Source organism: Notolepis coatsorum, assembly GCF_963971535.1.
Source record: "Notolepis coatsorum genome assembly, chromosome: 14".
NCBI lineage: Eukaryota > Metazoa > Chordata > Actinopteri > Aulopiformes > Paralepididae > Notolepis > Notolepis coatsorum.
The window spans coordinates 30,831,860-30,848,830 of NC_140178.1; positions in this window are offsets into that span (position 1 = coordinate 30,831,860).

Genomic DNA, 16,971 nt, shown 5'->3' on the forward strand with positions numbered 1-16,971 from the left:
GACCTGTTTCTAATTCGTACATTTGTGTTGGATCCGTTTCATCTACGTGAGAGTGTTCATGATAATATATTTATGCCGTGTACTGGGTGGCCGAATATTAAGTACAAAGGTAGTGGTAGTAAGTATCATATCTAGTAATACAGTCAGGGAATTGTACCCCTCAGTTACAATTGGTCCTTCGAGCCGGAGGGTAATTAGTGTAATATTAATATAGTGTTATTAATATTGAAATGGCCTATGATGAACACTCCACGAAACGATCCTCCTAACCAACGCCCGCAGCGCGAACGACGGCTCCCTCAGTACTTAGAGGCTTACGCTGTCAGTCAACAACCTAGTCTTCTACTAACAGTAAACGCGGTAAAACTAGAAAGTAAAGGTATGTCTAACCCCAACGCCCAGACTACCCCGACCATAGAGGCCCCTACGGGCTCTAATGTAACTGACCAAGTTCACGGTGGGGACCAGTGGGAACCAGACATGACTTCACACCCCGCCAGTACTGAAGAAGTAGTCCCCGATGAGTCCCGGGAGGAATACAACGCTACCGAGAGAGAACTCGGCACGGAAGAAGACGGGGAGAGCACCGTGGAGATAGAGCTCCAAGGCTCCGCAAGGAGTACCCCGAGGGAAGGCTCCCCTATACAACCGCCTTCTCCCAGCGAGGCAGAGAGGACCCTACAGCAGGCCTTCCTCATCAGCCTGAACGCCGCTGCTGAACGCGACCGACTGCAGATCCAGCAACGGAGCGAAGAAGAGCACATACGCCTGGAAATAAGACGCATTCAGATGGAAGAGAATGTGGCCCGAGACCGAGCAGACAGCCAGCGAGCAGCTGCTGGTGCTCTACGGGACGCAGAGCGCGACAGACAGCAAGCGCAACTAATAGAACAGCTGATCAGACGGACAACACCCTCTCCCTCCGCCAGAGGCTCCAGGAACTCGTCTAGACACACCTCCAGGGCGGCATCCCCTAGCCGAGTAAACAACCCTGAACTTGACCAACAGACGAGGTCTATACCCCCCACAGACCACCTCCCCCCACCGGTCCAAGCGAGACCTAGCAACCGGGAAGGAGCAGCATATCCTGTGGAGAGGCTAAACCAGAGACTACAAGCACTGGATGACCTAACTGAAGACGAAGAGGAAGAGGAGGAGAACCGCGCCCGAAGACAGCACAGTACTCTACCGGACCAGGAGGTCCGGTACAGCCCAGGCTATACTCCCGCGGAGCTGCGCTACAGACCCCCGACTCTATACACGGGTGAGCACGACGCACGACCCGCACCGAGGAACAGCACCTGGACAAGCGGGCCATGGTACACTGCCGGTACCAGCCCATACCAAGGAGCGGGAGGAGACTCGCCTAGGAGGCCTCTCCCCCAACGCTCGCCGATGTATCCACAGTCAGCGTCATACATTGGCACGCCTATGGTACCCGACTTCACCCAAGAGAACCGGGCCCAGTATACAGAACTCCGCATGTGTCTGGAGACCATGTTGGTGGATGTATTGGATGAACGCCACAAATACGCCATCCTACTGCAGCACTTAAAGGTGCCCCGCGCACATAATATAGCGCTCGCCTACGCGACTTCCACCACCCCATACACAGCAGCGCTGGTAGCATTGGACCAGAGGTATGGGCGCATATGGGATTACGTGATCCAGGAGATCCGACACATCGACCGCTTACCCCCAGCAATAGACAATCGAGCACTGGACGACCTGTCCATCAGAGTGCAGTCCCTGGTAGGGATGTTGGGAGCGCAAAGAGAGAAGGGGAAGTATGAACTTTACGCCAACTCAAATGTGGAAAGGATCCTGGAGAAGCTGCCGCCCGCTCGTCAGGAGCGCTTTAGGCGGCAGAGGGACCACAGAGACCCGAATGGCCCCGAACCGAACCTCCTCGATCTAGCAGACTTCCTGGCGAGAGAAGTCAGCAGCCTACGGCTAGATACATTCGGACGGAGCACCCCTGGCTCCAGAGAAGGAACCAGACGACTAAATGATGGAAGAAGATCGGTGACTGTGATGCACCAATCGGAGTCAGTACCGAGCAGCAGGAGCCACAGTACCCCCTCCAGAACGGAGAAGTGGAAGATAGTGTGCCCCTACTGTGAGAAAGAACACTGGCTAGCGCAATGTGACTCCTTCCCCAAGCTGAACGCGGAGGAAGCAGGTCAATGGATAAAGTCCAACAAGCGCTGTTTTCGCTGTGCGCGCTCACACATGGCAGCCGAATGCCGCTTAAAGAAAAGGTGCACCAAGTGCGATGGAGCCCATCTGGACATACTTCACGACAGTAACAGACGGCGCCCTTCACGTGCACCATCCAGCCGCAAAGCGAGCGTCATGTACATCGATCCCGCCAGCAGCAGTGGAGCCCGAGTACTCCTAAAAGTAGTGCGTGTGACACTAAGCTACCAGAATAAAGTCCTGGACACTTACGCCGTCCTCGATGACGGGTCAGAGAAGACCCTGCTGCTCGCCTCCGCTGCGGCCCAGCTAGGGCTGCGGGGAAGCAAAACCCAAATGACAATTCGGACAATAAGACGAGATTTGAAGACGATAAAGGGCGAGAATGTCTCATTCTCTATCGCAGCAAGCGGCCAGCCTGAGCGACGGTACCAGATTGCAGACGCTTTCACCAGCCAAGAAATAGGACTGTCGCGGTACACATACCCCGTCGCCAAGCTGATGGAGAAATATGCACATCTGCGCAAGTTACCGATCCCGCTCATAGACAATGCTATGCCGACCCTGTTGATAGGCTCCGACCATGCAGACCTCATTGTCCCGATAGACCGGGTTCATACCGGACCCCGAGGCTGTCCTGCAGCAGTCGAGACCCGTTTGGGATGGACTCTCCAAGGCCCGCTCGCCAAATCTCTCAACCGAAGTACAGCCACTAGATGTCTCCACTCCCGAGTCACAGAGGGAGAAACCGCACTCCTGCAACACGTAGAGCGGCTATGGAGCTTGGAACAAATGCCCTTTAAGAATGGAAAGAAAGACATTCGCTCTAAAGATGACATTTACGCCATTCACCTCCTCGAGACAGGGACCAAGAGAGTCCCGGTCAACGGCGTGTTGAGATACGCCACGCCACTCCTGCGGCGAGAAGGAATGCCTACTTTCCACGCCAAGACAGACGCCATAGAACGGTACCTGCTGAACACGGAGCGGCGCTTAGCCAAGAACCCCGCCCAAGAGAGTGTATACCGCGCTGAGATTGAGAAGCTCATCACAGCGGGACACGTCACAAAGATGGACATTAAAGAGGCTGACCAGACCACTGAATCGTGGTACGTGCCCCACCACAAGGTCCATCACAACGGTAAAGACCGCATAGTATTTAACTGCAGCTACCAGATCGGATCCCAAAATCTGAATAAAGAGTTACTGCCCGGTCCCACACTCGGCCCCTCCCTACTCGGCGTTCTACTCCGCTTCCGCCAGGAAAAGGTGGCCATCAGCGGGGACATTAAAGGAATGTTCCTGCAGGTGAGATTAGTAGAGGCGGACAAGCCCCTGTTACGGTTCCTATGGAGAGAGAAGCCAGGAGATGAGCACCCAGCCATCTACCAATGGGAAGTCCTCCCCTTCGGAACGACGTGCAGCCCCTGCTGTGCGACATTTGCACTACAGAAACATGTAGCAGAGGACCCAGCAGCGGACGAAGAGGTCCGACACAGCGTAAAGAACAGCTTCTACGTAGACAACTGTCTACAAAGCCTTTCAAACCAGGAAGAAGCCGAGGCTCTCCTGATTAAACTCCGCGCCTCATTGATCAAAGGCGGCTTTGATCTCAGGCAGTGGGCCAGCAGCGATCCGCAAGTACTGCGCAGCCTCTCCTCCGAGGACAAGGCAGCCAGCAGCGAGACCTGGATGGCTACAATCCCGGGAGAAGCCCAGGAGATGACCCTGGGATTGGTGTGGCGATTCAAAACAGATTCGCTTCACTACAGACACAAGCCCCTGACTACGGAGCAGGGAAGGCCGGCGGCGGCGCCGACCACCAGACGGAGTGTGTACACAACACTCGCCCGACAATATGACCCGCTAGGATGTATTCTACCGTACACCACCAGGGCAAAAATGATTGTACGAGCATTGTGGGACAAGGACCAGGGCTGGGACGACCCCATTCCCGCACACCTTGCATCCACCTGGAGAGAGGGGGAGATGGAGCTCCACTCACTCCCAGGCGTTAATATGCGCCGAAGCTACTTCCCACCCACGGTGAGGCCAGAGACATGTAAAATGGACTTACACGTCTTCAGTGACGCCTCAGAGGTCGCATACGGATCAGTAGCCTACTTGCGGGCCCAAGACCAAGGGGGAGAGACCTACACAGCATTTGTCCTCGCCCACTCGAGAATAGCCCCACGCAAGCAACAATCTATCCCACGTCTAGAGCTCTGCGCAGCCCTAGCCGGAGCGCACCTAGCCACGCTCATCCAACGTGAGCTCACCATACCGGTGTCTAGAACAATCCTGTGGTCAGATTCCACGACGGTACTCGCCTGGATCAAATCGGACTCATGCAAGTACAAAGTCTTCGTGGGAGTCAGAGTCACCGAGATTCAAGACTTAACCGAAGAGTTAACCGGAGAAACAGAGTGGCGCTACGTTGATACAAAACAGAACCCAGCTGACGTCATCACCCGGGGGATGCCCCTGGATGACCTCACCCGTCGCAATGTCTACAGTGACGGCCCCGCATTCCTAAGACTCCCGGAAGGACAGTGGCCCATGCCTATCCCGAGGGAAGCAAGTCCAGAGGAGGTGGAAATTAAGAAGTCTGTGTTCTGTGGATTGAGCACCGTAGCCTCCACCGACCCTAACATAAACGATTGCACGTCCATAGAGAGTGCACAACAAAGAACATTCCTGCGGTACCACCCGGAGTGCAAGTCCCCCGCTGATATGTCAGCGGCTAACTACGAGGAAGCAGAATTGCTTCTACTGCAGCGAGCCCAGAGAGACTCGTTCCCCGATGAATTGGCCTGTCTACAGGGAGGAAAGCCCGTCCCATCCGACAGCAGATTAATTCACCTGGCCCCCGAGAGCGACGCTCACACCCTCATCAGAGTGGGTGGTCGCCTACGCAGAGCCCCCAATCTAACGGATGACATTAAACACTACCTACCGTCTCTACAGACCCGCCAGAAGTGGGTAAAGGAGAGAGACAATTTGACAGAAGGAACAGTCGTCATGATTATTGATCAATCACTGCCCAGAGCTATGTGGCCGGCCGGCCGCGTAAGCAAAGTGATCACCGGTGCCGGCGGCAAGGTCCGAGCAGCTGAAGTGCTCGTCCAGGGTCGCACTTACACCCGTCCCGTGGCAAGGCTCATAGAACTGCCTCGACTCCCAGACACAATCGATGATGACCATGACCCTACAACCCTATGACTTTGTGAAGTTGACTGACCCCTACAGCAAACCCTTATGTGTAAATAGACAACGCGATTAATCTGTCTCTGTTTAACTGATTAGGTCTGGGACCTATTCAGGGGGTGGCTGTTGTGAAGGGCCAGATTAAACCGAATATATATATTTATTTATATATATATATTTAATTGTATTTGTATATTCTCTAATATTCCCTGATATCCCTTGTATATTCCTTGTACAATATGCATTGAATATCCATTCTAGCCTACTGAACATCCCATAATAGTCTCCATTCTACTATTGGTCGAGACCTTGGTGCCAGGCTGCCATACCCCTCAGACCCAGTTCAAACGTACCGCTCGACATGTACGAACAAGTCCTAGTTCCGCGTAGGAATTTGGCTACCGCACCACTAATGGGACTATTTGTTCATAGTGCGTATATATACTGCGCTACTAAAGTAGGACTTTCTTTTCAGTCCAGTTTCTTACCCTCCAATAGAGTCACAGACGTAAAGCCTCCCCGCGATGCCACGTGTGGGAGTAAGGCCAAGTTCGGCCTACCATCGGTATTGAGACATCGTGTATATTAATATTTGAATAGTCATATTTGGCACTATATCGTCGAGTTGGACGTAGTCTATTAAGCTAATAATAGTCTGTTAATATATAGTGCTTCGTGCGGTGAGAATACTACCGTAGTCAGTACCCCATCGTTTCGGGCAGAGAACTGGCTGCTTACCCAGGGTGGTTGACCCTATGTGAAGCTGCACCCGAGGAGCCCCAGAGCCGACGAGCGAGTGGACCTGTATACCGGATTATTCTACCGACGACAGCCCGCCTTCCCAGGCACGGATTATGCTTTGGATACTTTGATTATTCTATGGATAAAGACCCCCGACACTACCGTGTGTTGGAACCCCCCCCCCCTGGAGAGGACGCAAGGTGAGGAGACGATCTGCAAGACGAGGTCTCTCCACATCTCTCCCCCGTGGACCGGAGAGAGCCGGCCCACAAAGAGTCCACCTGCTTTCATCTGTGGTCCAAGGATCGCCGGCGCATTGAACGGCACTACAGTGGGTTCACCTGGGATACCCTTGGCCGGACGAGGCAGCTGGATTCTACCCCCCCCCCCCCTCCTACTCCTGTCGGCTTACAAGCGACCGGATTAACCCCCTCTAGTGTATCCAGCCTATAATCATTAACGTATCATTGCTGTTATTCCTTAACTATTCCAGGTCGTATATTTACCACCTGCGCCTTCAGAGATTGGACATTATCTATTGATATACCGACGAATACTCCTTGCCATAAAAGTGCATACTATTTCAATTCATAAATGTAATTAAGTGATTAAGTGTTATTCTACACACCATCGCTGTGTAGGAAATAAAGACCTGTTTCTAATTCGTACATTTGTGTTGGATCAGTTTCATCTACGTGAGAGTGTTCATGATAATATATTTATGCCGTGTACTGGGTGGCCGAATATTAAGTACAAAGGTAGTGGTAGTAAGTATCATATCTAGTAATACAGTCAGGGAATTGTACCCCTCAGTTACACTAGGTATGTAATTTCATCTTTCCTTGTGACAATATTGTCACCCACTGTAACTGAGAAGCCGTCGGTCTTGCTGAGTTTGTTATTTGATCCGAAGAGAATGGACTCTGTTTTACCCAGGTGTAATGATAGTTTGTTATCAGCGAGCCAGGTGCAGATTCGGCCGAGTTCTGAGCTGAGGGTTTTTTCAACCTGCAACTTGTTCTTGTCAGAGACCAGCAGGGCTGAGTCGTCTGCGAACAGGAACAAGTTGCAGTCACAAGCTGACGACATGTCATTTGCATAAATTAGGAACAGTAGCGGTCCTAGTATGCTTCGTTGTGGAACACCACAGCTCACTGTGAGGGGGGGGGGATAGAGTACCATTTACCTCCACCATCTGTTTTCTCCCCTCAACGTAGGATTGCATCCAGCTCACTCAAAACCAATTGCTTTTAGCTTGTCAATCAGAATGGAGTGATTGACAGTGTCGAAGGCCTTTTGTAGGTCCAGCATGACCATGCCGCAGTATTTGCCCGCGTCCACCTCTTGTTTGATGTGGTCGTTCAAATAGAGAAGGCATGTGTCAGTGGAGTGGGATGTTCTGAAGCCAGATTGGAATTTGTAGATTAGATTTTTTTCCCGCTAGGTACTTTTCGACCTGTTCATTGACTTTTTTTCCCATGACTTTCGAGATGGAGGTAAGAATAGAAACAGGGCGGTAGTTGCCTGGGTCTAATTTGCTGCCCTTTTTGTGCAGGGGGGTCATTTTTGAAGTCCTTGGGGACGTGTCCCTGTTTTATGGAGAGGTTTATTATGTGTGTGATGACTGGGATGATGGCGGCTGCTGAGTCTCTGAGGAATTTGGAGGGGATGTTGTCATGGCCAGTGGCCTTGTTAGGTTGGAGGGCGCTCAGTTTTTTGAGTACCTCATCTGTTGTTACCATTTCCAGTTTGAAGTCGTCTTTGCGGACCCCTAGGTTTTTGTAGTATGCTACTATGTGTTCTACCCCATAATGCCCTGAGTGGCTATGTTTGTAAAGAATGTTTAGGTATTTGGTAGGGCTGGGCAATTAATCGAAAAAGAATCGCGATCTCGATTCATAGACCTATGCAATCTCATTTCTAAGTTATGATGATTTTTTTTAACTTTTTACTTTACTTTACCTTTTTTTTTTTTTTGTATCTACTTTTTCTCCCATTTTCTATTTTTTCTCCCATCCCAATTTCGTATTGTCCAATTCTACCCTCCCCTGTCTCGAACACTGTTAGGCCATGCCTCCCACAGGCTGGCTGCAATGTGGACGAAGCCTTGCATCACGTGTCCCCTCCAGTACACGAGGAGGCAGCCGTCGCATCTTTTCATCTGCACAGCGCGATCTCTCAGCGGCGAGGGTCTGCGTGGGAGGGTCACGCCGCCCCCGTTGCTTCCTGATTCTGCTGCGCAGGCACACCAACCGACCTGTAGGAGTCGCTGTCCACAACGTCCGATCCCCACCCACCAGCTTCCCACCCCTAACACTGCCAATTGCGTTAGTATGAACGACCAGCCAAGCTGGTAGCAATGCAGAGAGCTGGGCTCGAACCCAGCATCTCCTGCATTAGTGGCGAGCGCCTTGCCCACTGCGCCACTTAGCCGCCTTTACTTTACTTTTTAAATGATTTTATTGAAAAAATAAGAATTGTGAGAGAATCGTGATCTCAATTCTTAGAGAGAAAAATCGTGATTCACATTTTAGCAAGAATCGCCCAGCCCTAGTATTTGGCCACATCCAGTTTGTCTGTGATGATGAGCGTGTTTTCTGTCTTTATGTTTATGTTTGTAAATCTGGTTTTTAGTTTTTTGCTGCAGCCTAGTTGGTTGTTGAGTAATTTCCAAAGTTCGCAGGGTTTGTTTTTGTTTTCCTCAGTTTTGTCATTGATGACATTTTCTTTTGTGGTTTTGATCATGGTGTTTACGTCATTTCTTCTGTAGGAGGAGGCAGGCGTAGAGGGAAGATCAGTGCAAAACCAAGAGTGTCTCATTACATCATCAGATTGCATCTTGATGACTAGGGATGGACTGGGACTAAAGAAATTGCCCCAGGGCCCTAATTTATCAATGGTGCGTACGCACAGATATGTGCGTAAACCGTGCGTACGATCATTTCTAAGCAAAGTGTGGGACTTATCAACTTGAACGTGTGCTTGAGATTGTGCGTATACCTACGCACAGCTCAGACCGTGCATACCTGGTGCCCAGCGGTAGAATATGAAGACTGCAGACGGACGGAATATGCTTTCATCAGTTTCATGCATTCGTTTCAACACTGACATGTTCTGTATGACTCGAAATTCATTATAGTTAATTGTAAAATATCGACATTAGTGTAATTATTGTCAAACCCTATAAATAGCATTTGGAATAGGTATTTCCAAATGAATTCAGCCTGGTTCATAGCGTTATTATCAAGTCAAGTCAAGAGTCAAGAGTTTTAATTGTCACGGCATACAGGTATACAATGAAATGCGGGTGGTCTTGCCCGCAACGATGTGCAATACAGTGGTACATATAATAGAATCAAAAGAAGAAACAACATTGTGCAGTAACAGATAGCAGGTAACATGGAGTGACATCTCGGTATCTGTACATAGTTATTTACAGCGCATGTGTGACATGCTAGTTAGCTTTGGTAGTGCAATACACTGTTCCTGTTATTCTAATTTAAAGTGTCCTTTCCTTTGGCCATAAGTGTGCGTGTGTGCGACATGAGTGTGTGCCCGCTCATGTTAAAGTGTTAAGTGGCTGCTCGTGTGTGAGCGTGCACAGTGTGCGTGTCGTGTGTGTGTTCATGTGTGCTTGTGTGTGGACAGTTCAATGTTCTGAGCACTCAATGTACATTGTTCATGGCTCTGATGGCCTGGGGGAAGAAGCTGAGCCTAAGCCGCTCTGTCCTAGTAGCTGGGATTTGCAGGCGTCTGCCTGACCTCAGCAGCTGAAACAGGCTGTTATTGGGGTGGTGAGGGTCTTTCATTATCCTGCAGGCTCTGGATTTGCACCTCTTGTTGTATAGAACCTGCAGGGGGGGTAGTGCAATACCCGTGGTACGCTCGGCTGAGCGCACCACTTTCTGTAGGGCCTTCTTGTCCTGTGCCGTGCTGTTTCCATACCAGGCAGTGATGTTTCCGGTCAGGATGCTCTCTACAGCTCCTGAGTAGAAGGACTGGAGTATCTTCCCCGATACTCTGAACTTCCTTAACTGTCTCAGGTGGTAGAGACGCTGTTTCGCCTTCTTTACTACTGTGCCTATGTGTGTTGACCATGTCAGGTCCTCTGAGATGTGGACCCCCAGGTACTTGAAGCTGCTCACCCTGTCCACGGTAGCCCCGTTTATCATCAGTGGTGTGTGTGTCCCCTGCTGTCCTCTCCTATAATCCACGATCAGTTCCTTGGTTTTGCCAATGTTCAGGAGCAGGCTGTTGTCCTGGCACCAGCGTTCCAGTACCTCCACCTCCTCCCGGTAGGCCTTCTCGTCGTTGTCCGAGATCAGCCCCACCACCACCGTGTCATCTGCGAACTTCACTATGGAGTTGGAGCTGAACTTGGCCACACAGTCGTGTGTGTAGAGTGAGTACAGCAGGGGGCTCAGAACACAGCCCTGGGGGGACCCGATGCTCAGGGTGATGGTGTTGGAGGTCTGACCCCCCACCCTGACCGCCTGGGGTCTTTCGCTCAGAAAGTCCAGTACCCAGGCGCTCAGGGCGGAGCTCAGACCTAGCTCGATCAGCTTGTCCACCAGTCTGGTGGGGACTATGGTGTTGAACGCTGAGCTGTAGTCAATGAACAACAGTCTCACATAGCCCCCCTTCTGACGGTCAAGGTGCGAGAGGGTGCTGTGCAGTACCTGGGAATACTTCTCGCGGTGTGCGCTCAGATGTTTACAGAGATATAGGGCAGTCTATTTGCCGAGAGAGAACATAATAATTTACTACCCGAGACACATTCTCCTTGATTTGTACCGCAATTTGGGACCAAAATTGGAGCGTGGAACAAAACGCAGTGTTGGATGTCGTAATTTCCCCAACCCCCAACTACATACAATATATCCATATAATAATAACAGCAGGCTGAGGCCAAGAGAGGATTTTACGCCAGGTTACCCAACATCATCGGAGCAATAGACTGTACCTGTGTAGCTTTCAAAGCTCCATCAATAAACAAATCTAGTTATGTGAACGGGATTCCACTCGGTCAATGTACAGATAATCTGCGATGCGCATTTGGCTGATAATGTCGTTGCCGGTGGCCAGGAGGAACACGACTCATTCAGGCCTAATTGTATTTAATTCAATTGTAATGTTATTACTGGGGTTAGGGTATCTGTAATTAAAACATCACTTAAATGCAGATCAGGGTTATCCACTGAAGCCATAATGACTTACCAAAACCACGCACAAGCGCACAATAGGCATTGTAGAGCGCAGAGTTGGCATGCTGAAAGCAGCAATTCGGTCAAGAGGATCAGACAGCAGTTTTAAGTAAGTCTACCCTTGCAAGGTCTTAATCTAACTTGAAAAAACCTCAACGAAAAAAGGCATTTATTTTGCAGTAGGTATATGTATATATTATGGTATATGGCAAACGCAAGCGCAAAATAGTGGTTACGAGTTTGTATTCTCCATTGGTCATTGCAGTGCTTAATGTCGGGTCAGCTTGTCATTTATTTCTGTCAATGTGCTGGTTCTGTAGCAGGACTGGGTCAGTCAACATCCTTGGCACCGAAGATAGTCTACACCAGGGGTAGGCAACCCTATGCACACGTGCCTGCATAGGCATGCGGGGGCATTTTCATAGGCACAGGGGGCAGCATTAAAAAAAAATTAAATAAAAAATTATGTTTTTTTTTTTTGCTTTGAAATATTATAGTGACATATTTTGCACTGTTGTCGCATTTATCTTGTTGAAATCCTCCCACAGGTTCTTTTTACTACCACATATTTAATTGAGACCCTTTATTTGTTTATTATTTCAATTTAGCTGGAAATACATTGCTACATCATTCAGTAACATTTGCAGAGCCTTATAACAAAAACATTATTACGGCCACCATTGTGACCAGTGGGATTAATCAACAAATTGTATTATTTATTTTTCTATTTCATTGAACATTGCACATGTTAAAAGCAATTTTTTTTACTCAGAATGCGAGTATTACCAAGTCAACTTGTGTTCTTAAAACAATGACAATAAACATAGTTTTATTAGGTTGAAATAATGTGGTTGTGTACTTATTTTTCTGTTAACTTATTATGGATTGAAAACTGAAAACCTTAATGCACAGTAACTGAACTCAATATTTTTAAGTTCTGGTAACTTATTATTATAATTTTTTTTACAGTGTAGTCTTGCGATCAATCAAAACTTATTTACACAATATACCTCACATTCACCCTCCATTCACATCCTGGTGTTCTCCTGGTGTTCTCCATTAGGCCTGTAGGTGGAGCTATGACAGCACACGTACAGTACACACACCGATGATGTGTGATGTGTCCAAAAATGAATGGGCAAATGTGAGTGAAATGGTCGCACTGTATGCAGCTGTTTGTCTGCATTGCATTCCCCCCCCCAACTCAGATTTAGGGTTGATACAACCATCATAATAATATTGTTAATAATAACAATAACAATAATGATGTAATAATATAAAAATTATAATTAAAAAGACCTGATTATGAGAAAAAAAATTACGATGCATGGAATATTGTTGAGGCACACTAGTTACAACTATATTTCAAACAGGCACTCCATGTCAAAAAGGTTGCTGACCCCTGGTCTACACGCTCCCTCCTCCTCAGTGGAGTTTAGGGCTGTCTTAAATACTTCGAAGCTTCGTTCGATGGGCATGGGATTCGAATATGAAAATAAAATTTGATTATGTAAAAGAAATATATATTTTTTTGAAACTATTTAAATTTTTTCTCTCTTTGTTAAATACAACAATCAATGCTGTTTGTTATTTAAGATGAGGTCAGACTCGGCACTGACAGATTTGTGTTCATTCTGCTGCTTTTATAAAGCCTCAAATGACGGCTTACAATATTTCATGGAAGCAAAGTGTTTAGTTTGTCTAAGATTTAAAAAGGTTTAAACTTTACAGCGCTGAGTGACAAAGTTGAACAAAGTGCTGTACAAGTCCCCCCAAAAAAATATATATATATATATAAAAAAAAAAATAATAAAAAAATATTAATACTATTATTCTGTGTGTCGTGTTTCCAAATAAGATTGTTCACAACGAGGGCGGCTGAGTGGCGCAGCGGACATTGCGCTCGTCACCAACGCAAGAGACACCGGGTTCGGCTCCGGCTGTCGGCGTTGCCTCCGGCTTGGGCCAGCCGGCATACTAACTCAATTGGCAGAGTTAGCGGGTGGAAGTCTGGATGTAATCTGGACGTTGTGGACAGCGACTCCTACAGGTCGGTTGTGGACGCCTGCACAGCAGAGACAGGAAATGGCGGGGGTAGTGTGAGCCTCCCACATGTTACACCTCGCCAATGAGAGTCCGCGCTGGCAGGTGAAAAGATGTGACAGGCTGTCTCCTCGTGTACCGGAGGGGACACGTGATGCAAGGCTTCTATCCTCCCTACAACCGGCCAGTGGGGGGCATATGCGAGCAACATTCAAGACAGGGGAGGGAAGAATTGGCACAGTGGAATTGGGATGGGAGAAAAATAGAAAAAGAGGAGAAAAAAGTGGATAAAAAAAGGAAAGATTGTTCACAACGGGAAATGCTGTATACGTTCAATTTGTTGGTTAGACCTCCGTGATCAATCGGCTCTCAGTGAAGATTCTCATAGTTCGCTCGGCTTAGTCCATTATTTCACATCCCATGGGGGTGTTTCATTACCATATATGAATAATCATGCACGAGCATAGACGGTAAGAACAAATGGTATTTATCAACACGGTTGATAAATCCAGATTTTTCTGTGCATAGAGACATTCTAAATTCCTTGCGTAGGAATGAAAATAGAACACTTTCTACGCATTATTGATAAATGAGGGCCCTGGACTTTTTGACCCAGACCGGCCCACCACAACCAGCCCACGGATACCGTCCCCTGCCCAATCCACGCACATGCAAACACACCAGCCATTAATACCACCACTTATAAGCATCATGGATGGATACACCAGGCCAGTGGGCTACTCAGACTTGGTCAACTCGGGAGCCACATTGAAAAAAACACACCCTGTATTGGCTTTTTGTTCGCAAACCAGGTGATATCTTCAACACGCACATCCAACAAATCCAACAATGAGACCCAGGGTATAATGAATGAAAGAGCTTGGAAAGGTTAAGGAATTGGGCAAAAAACATCAAAATAAAGATTCCAAGACTCAAAAAAGAACAGGATTCCCACACTGATCAAACATGTGACCGTGACCCTCCTCTACCTGGCCATAACCAAACAGTTGACCCTGCTCTAGGGCTCCTCTACCTGGCCATAACCAAACAGTTGACCCTGCTCTAGGGCTCCTCTACCTGGCCATAACCAAACAGTTGACCCTGCTCTAGGGCTCCACTACCTGGCCATAACCAAACAGTTGACCCTGCTCTAGGGCTCCTCTACCTGGCCATAACCAAACAGTTGACCCTGCTCTAGGGCTCCACTACCTGGCCATAACCAAACAGTTGACCCTGCTCTAGGGCTCCTCTACCTGGCCATAACCAAACAGTTGACCCTGCTCTAGGGCTCCTCTACCTGGCCATAACCAAACAGTTGACCCTGCTCTAGGCCGCCTCTACCTGGCCATTAAGCCACCTGACACCTAAAAGTCCCCGCCCCCCAGCCTCTATGTGCAATACCAAACCCTGGATACTAGGTGGGGTAGATGGCTTAGAGAGATATAAAAACAGATATAAATAAAAAATTTAAAATTATAAACTAAGAACACAACAGAATGGCTCCAACAACCCGTTCCTCAACCAACCAAACATCAGGTCACTAATAGGCGATTTACAAGCTATGAAAAAGCTGTACTGCGTGCTGTTCCAGTAGTCTACTGAATCATTACCATGGCAACCTTAACTACTGATACATATGGCAAAATCACAAGCATTAATGGTTTCCCCTGGCAATCGAAAATGCCTCAAGTGTCCCTGTAGTAGTAGCCTAGACTACAGAGACAGTCCATCATTCATTCAATCTTTATTTAATCTCTAAAGATTACTGAGAGCAAGGTCTCATTTGCAATGACGTCGAGAGGTACAAAACAATATAGAAACAGGACATGTGATAGTATCTATCAACCCTCCCTAGACTGGCAAGTGGGGGGCAAATGCGCGCAACGACCAGGAAGGGAGGGAAGGGAATTGGCATAACGACTAAATTGGGATGGGAGAAAAATACAGAAAAAAGGGGGAGAAAAAGTAGACCAAAAATATATATATATAGAAACAGAAAAGTCAATAAATTAAACAATTAAAATCAATCAAAATAACTACAGACTGAGGTGAAATGGTTGGCCATTATAGATTTAACCCTTCTGCCTTGTTAGGTAACTGACAGAGTTGGCACATCAGTGCATGAAAAGATTGCATCACGTTCAAGGTCATAAAAAACTTAATTTGTAATATTTCGTTCCAATTCTTTTTTTATGAATACCACTATGAACCTACAGTAACTCAACATATCTATCAAAGATTCCAAAGATTTCCGAATTGTAACCCCACCCCATATCTTATATTCCCGTTTGTGTTAAGTGGTCTGCACACGGCGGGCGACCGACGTCGCCTGGCGATGCGATTGTCTGTCGGTCAACGACAATCGCCTGGCCCCCCACACCAGAGCCGACCGTCGCTCTGTCTAGCTAGGGGTGTGGTTACTTGTTTGACCGGATGTTAGGTTAGCGTATGTAAAGTGTCACAGCCAACTAAGTGACACTTTGTATAAATGACATCCTGTTCTCTCTGTCCCTTGTATGATTTAATAGGTTTATTGTATATATCTGTTTTAAATCTAGGCATATGTTACTGTAGGTGTCTAGATGTGATATGTATTCATATATATATATATACATATATATGTGTATACGTATATATATGCATATACGCTTTGAACAAGTATCTAGGCCTGAGCTGAGAGCAAGTCGGCACAGTTTAACCCTGTCCTGTCTGCATAGAATAAAACCAGTATGTGCATATATATGTGTACACTGTATACTATATATATATGTGCTGTATTATACATGTATGTGTATCTGTATATATCTGTAGTATGTGTTGGGCTATGTACTATATAGCCAGCAGTCTCCCTCGTCTGCATCCCCTTGAGTTGGGGCGAGTGAGAACGAAGGGGGGCCCCTTCGGAATGCCATCTCTGAGCAGGGTGCTTTCCACAGCAGGTTGTCACACCCTGCGTGGAGTAGACAAGGATAGGTACAAGTATGTGCATATATGTGTGTACACTGTATGCTATATATATGTACTGTATTATACATGTATGTGTATCTGTATATATCTGTAGTATGTGTTGGGCTATGTACTATGTACTCATGCTGGAGATGTGAGTTGCTTTCGCTTCAATACTGTTTGGCCACTGAGGAATGTGACAGACAACCTTGGGGCCTCTGGTCTCTGCTAAGTAACGGATGGGTATTTTCCAACACAAGGTAATCTGTTACTTCTCCAACAAAGAGGCATTCATGTTCTGAGGTAAATGGGGTTTTCCCAGTAGAGGTAATGACTAAAATGGGAGGAGAGCTAGAACCCTACGTATTGTGCATTGACTGGCTGGTGAAATGACATCACGGTGACAGCGCTGTATTTGGACCAATAAGCAGAAGAGACCCTGGGGCCCTTTATAAGGGCCAACTGGCGAGAGCACAGCGGAATTTTTGACACGGAGAAGGAGAGAGAAGAAGAATGGTGCCTACAGACTTCTTTGAGAGATTTTGAAGTTTTTACCAGTGTGTGACTTGGAAGACTAGATGCAGATGACATGTTTTGTTTTTATATAATCTTTTAAACTGTAATGGATATT